At 41.4% G+C, this 14,399-nt stretch overlaps 1 protein-coding gene across 7 annotated transcripts in view; it reads left to right on the forward strand.

Moving 5' to 3' along the window:
• The first annotated feature begins 9,428 nt into the window (after positions 1 to 9,428).
• EVI5 (ecotropic viral integration site 5) overlaps positions 9,429 to 14,399 on the forward strand; it is a 195,304-nt gene continuing 190,333 nt past the window's right edge. For 4 of the 7 annotated variants that reach the window (XM_072754620.1, XM_072754622.1, XM_072754623.1 and 1 more), the window contains exon 1: positions 9,429 to 9,858. The gene's annotated coding sequence lies outside the window, so the exon portion shown is untranslated. The remainder of the gene's footprint in view (positions 9,859 to 14,399) is intronic. The other 3 variants (XM_072754616.1, XM_072754614.1, XM_072754625.1) reach the window with 1 other exon arrangement.

The following is a 14,399-nucleotide window of genomic DNA, read 5'->3' on the forward strand; positions in this document are numbered from 1 at the left end:
AATATGACTTGAAAATATTTCTCCCTTTCCATGGGTTATTTTTGTTAACTCTTTTGATAGTGTCTTTTGATGTACCAATATTTTAAATTTTTATTAAGTCCAATTTATGTATATTTTCTTTTGTTGCTTATGTTTTTGGTGTCATTTAAAAATCGTTGCCAAATTCGATGTTATAAAGATTTTTCCCTATTTTTTTATAAGAGTTTTATAGTTTCAGCTCCTGAGCTTAAGTCACCAATTTATTTTGAATTAATTTTTCAGTGCGGGATAAGGTGAGGATCCAACTTTATTTTTTTGCATGTGATATATTCAGTTTTCCTACTATATATATTTTTAAAGATTTTATTTATTTATTCATGAGAGACACACACACACACACACACACAGAGGTAGAGACACAGGCAGAGGGAGAGCCCAACATGGGACTCGATCCCGAGTCTCCAGGATCAACGCCCTGGGCCAAAGGCAGGCGCTAAACTGCTGAGCCACCCGGGAATCCCCCTCCTACTATATTTTTTAACTTACAGTACATATCTGTTCATTGTCTGTTTATTCTCACTATAATTTAAGCTCCGTCTGGCAGGGTTTATGTCTGTTTTTGTCACTGATATGTTAATTATCTATTGCTATTCTATTTATTGCTATTTGTGGTTTTAAAAAATCACCAAATATTTAGTGCCATAAAACAACAGTAAACATTGTCTCTTACAGTTTTTTTTTAAGATTTTATTTTTAAGTAATTTCTACACCCAATGTGGGGCTCAAACTCAAAACCCTAAGATCAAGAGTCACATGCTCTACAACTAAGCCAGCCAGGTGTCCCTCTCTTATAGTTTCTGTGTGTCAGGAATTTGGGATCAGCTTTCTGACTGGTTCTGGCTTGGGGTTTCACATGAGATGCAGACAGATGTCGTTTGAAGAAGTTCCTTGGGGAACTGAAGGATCCACTTCCATAGTGGCTCACTGAGTGGCTGTCAGGTTTGTCTTCGGTGCTGATGGGATTTTTTTTTTCTTCATAGAGTTCTGCACACATGGTGGCCAGCTTCTCCCAAAGCATGTGGTTTAATAGAACAAGGCAAAAACTCCAGCGTCCTGATGCTAGCCTCAGAGGTTGTACTCTGTCTCTGCCATATTTTATTGGTCCCACAGACCAGCCTCATTCAATACATAAGGTTCTGTAGGTGTGCATGAAAAACAGGCAGCAAAAATCACTGGGCCAAATTAGAGGATGGGTAGCACACATGTATCTAGAATAGTGCCTGTTAAAATAATCAGCTGGGCAGCTCGGGTGGCTCAGCGGTTTAGCACCGCCTTCAGCCCAGGGCCTGACCCTGGAGACCCAGGATTGAGTCCCATGTCAGGCTTCCTGCATGGAGCCTGCTTCTCCCTCTGCCTATGTCTCTGCCTCTCTCTTTCTGTGTCTCTCATGAGTAAATAAGTAAAATCTTAAAAAAAAATAAAATAATCAGCTTTAATAAGTATATATTATATATAAAGTTTGGGAAAAGCCAAGATTGACTAGACTCAGGGATTCTAATATCTTCAGGATGTTCTCCAACTCATTTTTGTTTCTCTGAATATAGCCAGGATCTCTGGACTCATATCTTTATTTATTTTTTTAAAGATTTTTATTTATTTATTCATGAGAGACACCGAAAGAGAGACACAGGCAGAGGGAGAAGCAGGCTCCCTGCGGAGAGCCCGATGTGGGTGGGACTCTCCTGGATCCTGGGACCACACTCTGAGCCAAAGGCATCCGCTCAACCACTGAGCCACCCAGGCGTCCCGGGTTCATATCTTTAGAGCTTCATAATGAGAAGAAAAAGGGCCTTTACTTGTCCAAGTCTGGTTTGAAAAATCCCATGGCACAACTTTCCCAGGCCTACCCCTTAAACCAGTCAGTGTGGTCATGGGGTAACATGAATAGTTTAGCTTGTGTGAGGCACCTACATCTGTTAATAGAAGATGGAAGGGGGTGTGAGCAGATAAAAATAGTACAATTCCTTCAGGCAGGTTAGGTACTCCCCATTTTGTATATTTCCACCATAACATATCACCATATATAATAGAATATTCACATATTGTCCATTTATTTCTTCAAACGTCTGTCTTCTACACCAGACTATATGTTCTAAAACTAGAGCCTGAATTGAGCTTCTGCTTTTGACTCAGGGCATGATCCCAGAGTCCCCGGATTGAGTCCCACGTTGGGCTCCCCACAGGGAGCCTGCTTCTCCCTCTGCCTTTGTCTCTGCTTCTCTGTGTCTTTCATGAATGGACATACAAAAATCTTAAAAACGAAAACAAAAAACTAGAGCCTGAACACCTGTACTACATTTTTGTAACTACAAACAACATAGGCTTTGTAGCGAAGAGAGACTTATGCTTGCAGTTTTACTTTTCCTTTTACTATCACTGTGACTTTGGACCAGCCTTAATCTCCTCATCTTGTGAATGGGCCTGATAATGGCTATCTCACAGGAAGCACAGAATGTTTTTGTTGACATATTGTAGGAAATGAGAGTGTTAGTTTTTGTCCTCCTTAGGAAGGTGCCTGACACAATTGTATATACTTAATATATTCGTGAGTGAATGAATGAGTAAATAAATGAAACATTCTTAGTGACTTCCTTGGGGTTCACTTGCAAATGATGATTATAATATTGTTATGGTGAAGATTAAGTGAGATGATAGATGAAAAGTGCTTCCAAAGCACAACTCATGGTAAGACTTCTGAAAAAAAAAAAAAAAAAGCTATCATTATTAGAGAAGTGGTTTTCTGAAACTAACATTTTGGGTCTCTTCCGAGACAATGGGAGAATAATGGAGAAGAGAATATGTCTCTTTAGATATCTCTCAAAAAGCATATCACTTGCTTCTGTATTTCACAGTAAACTCTCAACTACTAGCCCTGAGTCGTACAAATGCTATATCCATTAATAGAACACAGTAGCCTACAGTGTTCTAAGAGTTGAGGAATTAAAAAAAAAAAACCCAAAATGTAAGTCCTACCAGATTAATAATTTTGTCTAGTATCTAAGACCACCTAATATTTAGAAGTTTCTAGCCCATGCCTCAGTATCAGCATCAGCATCAGTTTCTAGCCCATGCCTCAGAATACAGCAGTTCATAGAAGTTGTCATCCTGAGACAAGTCAAGCCATTTAAGGAAGGAAAGAGAAAGAAAGAAAGAAAGGAGGCGAGGAAGGGAGGGAAGGAGAAAGGAAGGAAAGGTGGAAGAAAAACAAAATCAATTAGTTTCTCAAAAGACCAAAAAAAGCATTGATTACTGCATTTCTAGTCCTCCACATTCCCAACTTCCTCTAAAGGTTCTACCAAACAAATGTATAAGGTGGAACTGAAAGGGTGTTAAATGGGTGGATCCCAGTGGCAGTCACTGTAAACACTCCCTGTGAGTCAGCTATAAATTCAATTCAAATCCCCAGTCTCCCTTTCTTTGCTTATCATGGTTACCACCAAAATGCTGCCTTTCGAAATGCTAGTGGGAAACAGTTAAATGTCTACAATGTTTGATTTTATCAAAACTTCTAAAAATGTAAGCACTGCAACATATTTTATTACTGAGTTGGGGTTTATATACTGAACTTAGTCTTCAAAACACAGGAATAGCTTGTTACCACTTCTTCAGTTTTAAGGATATTATTGTATTATAACCATTCAAGGGATTAATAAGAATTTATGAGCATTAGGTTTAATTTCACACCCGTAGGAGAGGTATTTTAGCAACTGACTTTTTGTAATTCAATACTGTTTCTTTTCCTTGCTGTAAGAGGCTACTGATTATCTTTCTTGAATGTGCATTCTCAGAGTAGAACTGATGAGTACATAAGGGCTTCAAATTTTTCATGTGCGGAGAAAGAATAGCTAGAAAAATGCCTGGGTTACCATAGTATTCATTCACAAATTCCATTTGGTGGCAGTGTTGAAGGTTGTGTGGTCTTTCAGTGATGACTTCAGCAGTGGTGGCCCTGTTGTTTGGGAGTGCAGTTTATAATAAAAGCTAAATTAATTTTATCATAAAGCAATACCTTCCTAATGTAGTTTCCTCATCCTTTTTTGTGGAGGTGAGGGCAGAGTGTTAATTAACATTGGCTAAAGTTTGTACTTTACTGTTAGACCATTTTCACATGAAATAACACATCTCAGTATCTCAATCTTTGGCAACTATTATACTTATTTGCTTGACGAAGTAACTGAAGGCTAGAGGAGTTAAAGGCCAATTAGCAGGGGGTAGAGTCAGGATTTTTCTAGTTCAGAGTCTTAAAAAATCTTTAATCTTTCTATTTTCGCACCTTGGTGCTTTATTGCTTTGTTTAATAGCAATTACAATTGCTACCATTTGTTGAATTGCTTGTGTGCCTTGCATATATTATTTCATTTAATTGTCACTTCAGTGCTTATGTCCATATGATTATTATTTCATAGTTTATGGATGAGAAGATTGGATCTCAAAGAGGTTAAAGCACACTTTTGGCAAGCACTTGAAATTTTATTTTATTTTATTTATTTTCTATTTTTTTATTTTTTTACATTTGAAATTTTAGGTCACAGTCTAGTAGAGGTTACTAATTCTCAGATAATTGGATAGTTTAAGTGAAATTACTATTTTAGTTGCATCAAATTTTATCTTGTTTTAAAACAGTTACCTCAGAAAGTAAAAAAAATAACAGATTTGCTGGGATGGAAACCGGCCCTCTATTGATGTCCCATTTTGGTGGCTCAATTTTAAAAGTTGTTGGATTGATAGTATGAATGTCTAATATCACATATACAAATGTCCCAATTCTCGAGCCAGAGAGCTAGTTCTTTACCACAGTTGTGGCAGATCTAGTCTCTACCTGTGCACAAAGTGCCAAGAGATGACAATAGAACTGTGTGCCTCTTAACAATGTTCTTTTCTAAGATAATGTATCTTGCAAACAATGGACTGTGGTAGAAATAAGTGAGGTTAAAGCCATTCTTAAAACTTTGATACATTGAGAGGCCACAACTTTGGTGCTCAAGTGAATTTGGATTCAAGTTGTGGAAATCAATGAGCCAAGTGAAATAGGCTTTCCCTATTTCATCATGAGCTTTCATTTTTCAAAGCAAGATATTTTGAACATTAGCTGAAATCTCAATGGAGTGTTTTTTTTTTTTTTTTTTTTTTTCTTTTTCTAGAAGAGTGCTGCCAGGAGAACTTTCTGATAGATGGAAATGTTCTATATCTGTGCTGTTCAAGATAGTAGCCAATAGCCACATACAGCTATTACTGAACACTTGAAATGTGTGAGTGTGAGTGGGAAACAAATTTTAATTTAAGTTTCAATGTAAACAAGCACATGTGGCTAGTGGCTGCTGTATGGGACAGTGCAATCCTAGAATGTAACTGAGATGCCCTGGTTCTCTAAGGAAGCCCCAAATGCCAGATGCCCAGGGTGAGGGTGGGGTGTGGTTCCACTCCACTGGTGAGTTCCTCTTCCGTGTACTGGGTAGTTTTTTGCCTCTCAGGGGAATGCCTCCTTTGCTTTTCCTTTCTGTGAGCAATGACTCACGAGGCTGACTTATAAAACACCTTTGGCAGTTGAATGCTTGGTGTTTTGAGATTTAACCCTTGCCAGGTTTAGAGGGAATAGAGCTCAGACCCTCTCCTGTGTGGTGACACAAATCAATGCCAAGGTATATGACATTAGAACATAGAAAACTTTTGAATTGCTAACTTAATTTACCTCAAATTTAACAGTCTTCAAGGAGGGTGCCACTGCCCACTGCACCCATGCTTCCTCTATTTTGAAGTCCCAGAGTGCGAACAGCAGAGAGGTTGCGAGCTGGAGCAGAGGTGGTGTTGGTGTGGAATTCACACGGTAGAATTTCACTTACGCAAGTGCTCAAGCACTCGTGAGAAATCAGAATTAGCTATTTCTCTGGTTGGATTGAGCTATTTCAGTGAAAAGTTAAAGTGTAAACTCTTTCATCAAATAAATTGAGTGAATGCAGGAAAGGGGTAAAGCAGGGAGATTGCTAGAGCATCAGAGCTAATGGAGCTTCTCTCCTCCAGCCATTTAAGATAAAATATCTCAGGCATTTAACACAGCGATGCTGATTATTTAGATTATTTGGAATACGTATATGTATTTTATATTCATATATATTAATATTTATATAGTGCCAATTAAAAAAATATAATTTGGGGACACCTGGAAGGCTCAGTCAGTTAAGTGTCTGCCTTCAGCTTGGGTCACCATCTCAGGGTCCTAGGATGGAGCCCTGCACGGGCCTCTTTGCTCAGAGGGGAACCTACTTCTCCCCTTGCCCCCCACCACTCGTGTTCTCCCTCCCTCTCTTTCAAGTAAATAAAATAAAATCTTAAAAAATATATAATTTGTATCAATAAAATCACACTAAGCGTGTTTTTTTTCATTCATTCAAAAAACATTGAACAGCTACTGTGCAAGTACTGGGGCTACTGAGAAGTAAGACAGTATGATTTCTTTTTTTTTTTTTTTTTTGACAGTATGATTTCAATCATTAAAAGCTCTTGATCTAGTGGACAATATATATAAACTACTTTTGGCATTAGACTGACTGGGTTCAAAGCCTTGCCTCACCATTTTCCAGTCTATATAGGGGCAAGTTACTTGGTATTTACTCTCATTTTTCTCATATGCAAGGTAGTTATAATAATATCTGCTTCATGACCATACTACAAAGATTAAAATAACATTTGTACAGCCCTTGCCAATACTCATACACAGAAAGTACTCAACCGTGTGTTAGTTTATTTTTAAAATAGTAAGTCTTGTTTATTTTTATATAGTTCTTCAAGGTAAAATTCACATTAATTGAAATGTTAACTGTACAGTTTTTGACATAATGAACACACTTTTGTAACTCATACCCCTATCAAGATTTAAACCATTTTTATTACCCAGAAATTTCTCTCATGTACCTTCAAAGTAAATTCCCTACCAGAGGCAACCAGTTATACTTTCTTCACCACTGATTTGGTTTTGCCTTTTCTGGAACTTCAAATAAATAAAACCATACAGTAAGCACTCTATTGTGTCATTTATTTATTTTTTAAAAGGTAATATATTCACATGGGTGGAAACTGAAAAGGTACAAAAGGGCAGTCCTGTCTCCCAGGCACCCAGTTTTCCTCTCTTGAAGCAACCAATGTTATTAGTTCCATGTGGGCCTGTCCTGTAGCTACCATTAATATAGGGGTTTATGGGATCCCTGGGTGGCGCAGCGGTTTGGCGCCTGCCTTTGGCCCAGGGCGCGATCCTGGAGATCCGGGATTGAATCCCACGTCGGGCTCCCGGTGCATGGAGCCTGCTTCTCCCTCTGCCTGTGTCTCTGCCTCTCTCTCTCACTGTGTTCCTATCATAAATAAATAAAAATTAAAAAAAAAATATAGGGGTTTATACCAGGAGCTTTGAGAACTCCATTTTATAGGTTACCCAAAGAATATTGTGATAGTTCAGCTAAAACAATATAAAATCGGTTTTAAAAATAACGAGTTTTTTTTTTAGTTTCTGATTCCAAATGTCAAACTGTGACATTTTACCTCTCTATGACTTAGGTAATCTTTAAGCCACATCTTGTTTAAATTCTAACATTCTATGATTTTCATTCATCAATTAAACAAAAACATATTGAACAAATATGGAAATATAAACATGATCCAAAGAAAACCAAGCTCCTGGACTTATGAATGTAATAGTCCAGTGGTGGGGAATAAGAATTCAACAAAATTATACAACTACCATTTTAGCACACTGTGATAAGAAGAGACCAAGGTGAGGTCTGAAGGTGCTTCTCAGAGGTAGAGACAAGAGCTGACTGAAGTCAGAAGGATGAAGGTTGGAAATGCTACTTGCACTGAACAAAGCATATGCACAAGCTCTGTGGATAGAGGAAGATTTGAGGGATTGGAGGAGGCCAGTGTGGATGGAACAGAGAGCAGGTTGGAAGAGACAGAAGTAGTTTGAACAGTAAGATAAGGTGGAGAGAAGAGATTGATTGACAAGGCACCTGAATATGCAGGGCTTGGTTAGTAAGGGATTTTGTCTAAGAGAATGGGAAGCTATGTAAGTGGTTTACCTGGGAAATGACAGGGTCACATGTAGTCTTTTGTGTGGAGAAGAGATGAGAGAGGAACTAGGGCGAATGTGGGTAAGCCATTTAGAAGAGTAGGTTAGGCACTCCCCCTTCACCCAGGTGGCTTAGACTAGGGTGGTGATGAAGGAGATATAAGAGAACATTTTCAAGGAAAATTTCAGAGGATTTGCTGATAGATATAATGAAGGAAGGAGTAGATTTTCAAAATATCTCTTAACTTTCTTTTTTTTTTTTTTTTAAGATTTTATTTATTTATTCGAGAGAGAGAGAGAGAGAGAGAGAGCAGAGACACAGGCAGAGGGAGAAACAGGCTCCATGCAAGGAGCCCTACGTTGGACCTGATTCCAGGTCTCCAGGATCACGCCCTGGGCTGAAAGCAGACGCTAAACCGCTGAGCCACCCGGCCTGCCCTATCTCTTAACTTTCTTATACAAAATGGATTCAGTTTCAATAAAATTGTTGACCAAAATTGACTTTAAATAATGGCATGACCTGAAAGTCATGAAAAAGTTTGTCCCTTAAAATTTCAAGGTTTCAAAGTTGCTAGCTGGGCGGAGGGCATGTTTCTACTTCCTATATTTTAGTATTTCCTAAGCCTGTTTTTTTTTTTTTTTTTTTTTTAAAGGAGAGTTCTTTTCTCTAAAATGCTTACCACAGTGGAATCCCTTCTGGAGACTGTAAATTTATATCAGAAAATAACCAGGGGCTATCTAATATTTAGGCAAACAATTTTGGAGTCCTTTTTTGCTGGCAGTTGTCATTTTGTAACTTACACATGTGTAATGAAAGTAATTTATATTGCTCTTATCATTTTTTCTTGTCCGCCTTTCTTGGAGTTGGACTGGAATTGGTAGATAGTTTCGGTCCCAAACTAACTACTTCTAAGAACTTATTTCTTCGTTGATACTGGATGGTTGCCGGGCTGGACTTCACGTGTTTGTGCCCATGTTCCGCCCCCTGTCGGACTCTGCATAAACCCAGCGTGTCCAGACGACTGAAGGTAGAAGCATTTGCCATCACAAATGGTATTTGCACAGTGATCATTGTTCTGGAGAGTGACCGAGGTCACTCTCGGGGAGCTCGGGGGGCCTTTCGGAAGCCTGCGCTAGGCGCCGCGGGCCGGCGGCCTGGGAGGCGCGTGGGCGAGGCGGTAGCGAGAGGCCCGCAGCTGCGAGCTCGGGGTCGTGCGGGGCCCGCTGGGGGGGGTGTGTGTGTCCGGGGCAGCTCGTTCGCGCAAGGGGGCGGTTCAAGAGACCGGGAAGTCTGCAGCTGGTAAGGCCGAGGGCTGAGCGCTTTCAAAGAGAGGCGGAGGAGGGAGCGGGATTTCCCCGCCCCCGTTCCCCCACGGCCCAATCCCTTCGGCTTCTCCTTTTCTCCTCCGGCCGCCCGGCCCCTAACCTGCTCGAACCCATTATGCGGTAGAGGCGGCCGGTCTCTTTAAGGCCCCGCCGCGCCTGCGCCCTGGGCTTTCCTGACGCGGCGGGCCGGACCCCGGAGGAGCCTGCGGGCGGGCAGGGCAGGGGGCCGGGGGTCGGGGAGCAGCGCCGCGGCGGCGCCCGCAGGCTGCGCGAGGCTCGGAGGCCGCCCTGAGCTGCCGGGCGGGCGCGGCGCTCCGGGGGGCGAGGAAGGCGGCCCGGGGAGCCGGAGCGGGGCCGAGGCGCTGAGACGCGGCGGCGAGGCTGCCGGCTGGATGGGAAGTTAATGTTTACGGCGGAGTCCACCCAACGTTTCCAAGGTGAGGGGCGCCGCGCCAGGCCGGGCGGGCCGCGAGCCCGGGTTCCGCTGGGCGCGCGGCGGACGGCGGGGCCGCGGCGCGGCGAGCGGGGGCCGCCGCCGAACTTGCCGCACGAGCGGGGCGGGCGCGCTCGGCGCCGCCGGGGCCTAAGTTCGCTGAGGCCGCGGCGGCCCGGGACCCTCCCCCCGTGGGCGCCGGCTAGGAAGCTCGCCGGCGGCGCCTGCACTGGACTCGCCGCGAGGCGGAGGGACCCGGCGGCTTCGGGGGCGCTCGCCCGCGGCTCCCGGGGGACGCTGACCTTTCGGCCTCGCCCTCGAGGCCAGGAGTCCGTGCTCGCCGGGCGTCTTCGCGGACTGAGACCGCCGGCGCCCCTGACTTGCAAAGTTGGCGTCTTTACGTGGGCCCCGGGATTCTGCGCAAGGCGTTTCTCCAGGCGGGTGGGTGACGGGCTCGCCAGGTGTGCTGCGTGAGCCCCAGGGATGCGCTCGGGCAGCGATCGCACCCGTGCCCGGATCACCTCATGACTAGCGGGGCAAGCCTCAGATTGACCGCAGAATTTCCGCTGCACTGGATTGTGGTGTTGGTGTTTGCTTTAGAATTGCCGTGATTTCTTTGTGCCTTTTTTTTGTTTTTTAAGGGGGGTGGGCGTCTTAATCAAGTCAGTTGTCATCCTTTCAACGAAGAGTTAACAAAAACTTTTGGAGTGGTTCCTTTGCTTTTCCCTGTATCCTTTGCCGTTAGAGGTGACTTTGAAAAAGCAGCATTTTCTTGCAAAGATATCTTTTCTTTGGGTTACACTGTAGAATAATAAACTCCTTTCTTCGCTGAAATGAGAGAAACCCAGTGCTCCTTGAAAATCAAGAAAAGCTATCTGTTGGTGGTTTTTACTTTTGTTCTGGACTGATATGTGTTAGTGTGTTAGTAGTTTTTTTTTTTTTTTTGGTTTTTAATTTCATTCGTAAACTTTGTTGAGTTCACCTGAAGCTCCTTTTCTGTTCTAAAACGCTAGCCTTACGGTCTCTGAGAACTTTGTGTCAAGAAAACTTAGAAAACTTATTGAAGAATAATAAACAGAAAAAGTGCACAATCCGGAGTGCAGGTAAAGGATTTTTTTTTTTTTTTTCCAAGTGTGCCATCGCAGTTCAGGAAACAATATTTCTAGGTTGGAGTTTAGACCTGAGAGTGGAATTGTTGGTTTGTGAGGTATGTGAATGATAAAACTCTAGCATTAGGTACTGTTGAACATTTCCCCAAAGTGGTTGTGCTAATTAGCAGGGAATGGTAATCCAATTACCCCACATTCTTGCTGATGCTTGTCAGTTCAAAACATTTTTGCTATTCTGGTAGAGGTGCAATAATATATTAGTGTGGTTTTATTTTGTGTTTTCCTAATGGTTGTGGTTTTATCTTTTATTGGTCATTTGTATGTCTTCTTTTGTGAGATGCCTGAGTCTTATTTTTTAGGATTTTTTCGTTAAGAGCGCTTTCTGGGAGGTACACACACACACACACATATCCATATCTGTAACCTGTACATAGTTTATCTTATTCCATTTTGTCTTTCCATCTTTTGATAGTGTTTTTTCTTTTTTTTGATGGACATTGTTAATTTTAATGAAATGTATTTACTGTTTTTCTTTGAGTACTGCTTTCTGTGCCCTATTTAAGAAATCATGCCTAGCCTAAGAATATGAAGATATTTTCCTATGTTACCTTACAGAAGTTTTTTCCCTTACAGAAGTTTTATTTTGTTTTACTTTTCACATTTAATTTGTGCAATTTCGAGTAAATTTCAAGTGGATTGTAGGGGAATCAAGATTCACTTTTAGCCAGGTGAATATCTTTTTGACCTAGCACCATTTTTGAAAATAAAGTACCATACTTGTCCCTCTGCACTGTGTGGCACTTTCTCATAAATCAGGTGATTGTGGATCTGTTTGTGGATACTGTATTTTGTTTTACTGGTCTATTTGTTATCCTTGCACCAGTATCACTATTAATTAATGTAACTGTATAATAAGCCTTGATATGTGATAGTATAAGGCATCTAACTTTGTTTTTTTTAAAATATTCGTCAGTTCTTGCCTCTTAGCATTTCCATATAAATTTCAGATTCTGCTTGTCAATTTCAACAGATTTTGGAAATTGGAATTGAATCTATATATATCAATTTGGAGAGTATCTTAACATTGAGTTTTCTAGTTTATGAGCATGGCATATACTTGTATTTATTTAAGTCTTTAAAATTTCAGTAATGTTTTGTAGTTTTCTGTATAAAAGTCTTGCATATCTTTTATTCTTAGCTATTTGAAATTTTTGATGTTACTTTAAATGATATATATATATTTTTAAAGATTTATTTATTTATTTATTCATGATAGATGTAGAGAGAGAAAGAGAGAGGCAGAGACACAGGAGGACAGAGAAGCAGCCTCCACACCAGGAGCCCGACGTGGGACTCGATCCTGGGACTCCAGGATTGCGCCCTGGGCCAAAGGCAGGCGCCAAACCACTGAGCCACCCAGGGATCCCCTTTAAATGATATTTTAAAATGTCATTTGTGGCTACTATATAGAAGTACAGCTGATTTAAGACTTTATTTTTTTTTTAATTATTTTTTTTTTTTAAAGATTTTATTTATTTATTCATGATAGTCAGAGAGAGAGAGGCAGAGACACAGGCAGAGGGAGAAGCAGGCTCCATGCAGGGAGCCCGACGTGGGATTCGATCCCGGGTCTCCAGGATCGCGCCCTGGGCCAAAGGCAGGTGCTAAACCACTGCGCCACCCAGGATCCCTGATTTAAGACTTTAATCTTCACTCAGGACCGAATCCAAATTATACTTTGTATGTTCTAGTTTTCCAAGTTCTTTTTGTGTGTGTGTGTGTGTGTGGTGTCTAGTCTAGTACCAATTAAGGAGTATATAGTATTGAGTATATTGAAAATCACTGTGTTAGGCCTTTGTAGATACAAAGCTGATTAAGATGCTGCCCCTGCCCTTAAGGGGTTTAGAGTCTAGGAGGGGTAAGTAGAAATTCAAGAAGAGACCTTTATCCTCCACTAAAAATGCTATTATCAAAATTGGTTTGGCAGCATGCAAAAAAGCCATTTAAATCAAACTGGACAGGGGAGAAAGTGGGGGAGGTAATATGACTGGCTCGCACTGTTCTGAGAGCTGAGCAAAGGAAGTGGGCTGTGGGTGGGTAGGGGCTGCTATTCACTATACAAGCTTCTGCTTAATCCTTTGGCTTTCAACCTTAGCCTCACTCCAGTCTTTGGGAGTCTGGAGTCTCTCCAAGTCACTGTTTCTAGAGAATAAATTTATGAGTTGACATAAGTGAAGGGAACTAGAGGGTCTATATTTTATAAATTTGATGCAGACTAAATTTTTAAAAAATTTTATTTATTTATTCATGAGAGACACAGAGAGAAAGAGAGGCAGGGACACAGGCAGAAGGAGAAGCAGGCTCAATGCAGGGAGCCTGACATGGGACTCGATCTCGGGTCTCCGGGGTCACGCGGAGGACTGAAGGTGGCGCTAAACCGCCGAGCCACCGGGGCTGCCCTTGATGCAGACTTTAAATTGCTAACCTGCTCTTCAGCCCCATACCTCTTCCCCACTGACTGACCACATACTGTCTGGAAACTCCCAAGTCCTGACCCTGCCTGGGGTTCTATGAGTGAAGCATATCAGCTTTTGACCATATTCCCTTATGCAGGCCTGTAGGTTTGGCTTCTTTTCTACTCAGTTGTGTATTTTTCTATGTCTTGTTTCACGAATGCCTTATCTTCTTTTATCTATCTGAGAATGTTAAAGATAGTTTTTTTAAGCTTTCTTTTTCCTTGCAGTTTGTTTCCTCCAAGTTACTTTTTTTCTGTTTGGCATTAGCCTCAGCACTAGAGATCCTCCTTAGAGTTTTGATAATCCTTGGTTTTTGTTCATGAGTGAGAGTGGACAACTAAAAGCCGATTGGAAGCCCTGAGCTTGTAGGTGGGGCTTACTTCCAGTTTTATTCTATGAACTCCATAGAACAGTGGTTCTCAGTTTTGGTTGCACATTAGAATCATATGGGGAACTTTATTTTTTTAAATATTTATTTATTTATTTATTTATTTATTTATTTATTTATTTATTTATTTATATTTATGAATGATAGACACACACAGAGAGAGAGGCAGAGACACAGGAGGATGGAGAAGCAGGCTCCACACCAGGAGCCCGACGCGGGACTCGATCCCGGGACTCCAGGATGGCGCCCTGGACCAAAGGCAGGCGCCAAACCTCTGAGCCACCCAGAGATCATATGGGGAACTTTAAAAATACACAAATACACAGCTAAACTAAATACAGCCGAATCACTCAGATTAGGACCCAAGTAGCAATATTTTTTAAACATTTAGGTATGATTGCATACAGAAAGATACACAAATTTTAAGTATAGTTTGATTTTGTCATGTATACACCCATGTCATCAACAGAGGATACAGAGAACCTTAGAAAGAATTCCTTTATATCTCTTTGTCTTCCTTACTCCCTGCGCA

This window comes from Vulpes vulpes, chromosome 3, assembly GCF_048418805.1.
Source record: "Vulpes vulpes isolate BD-2025 chromosome 3, VulVul3, whole genome shotgun sequence".
NCBI lineage: Eukaryota > Metazoa > Chordata > Mammalia > Carnivora > Canidae > Vulpes > Vulpes vulpes.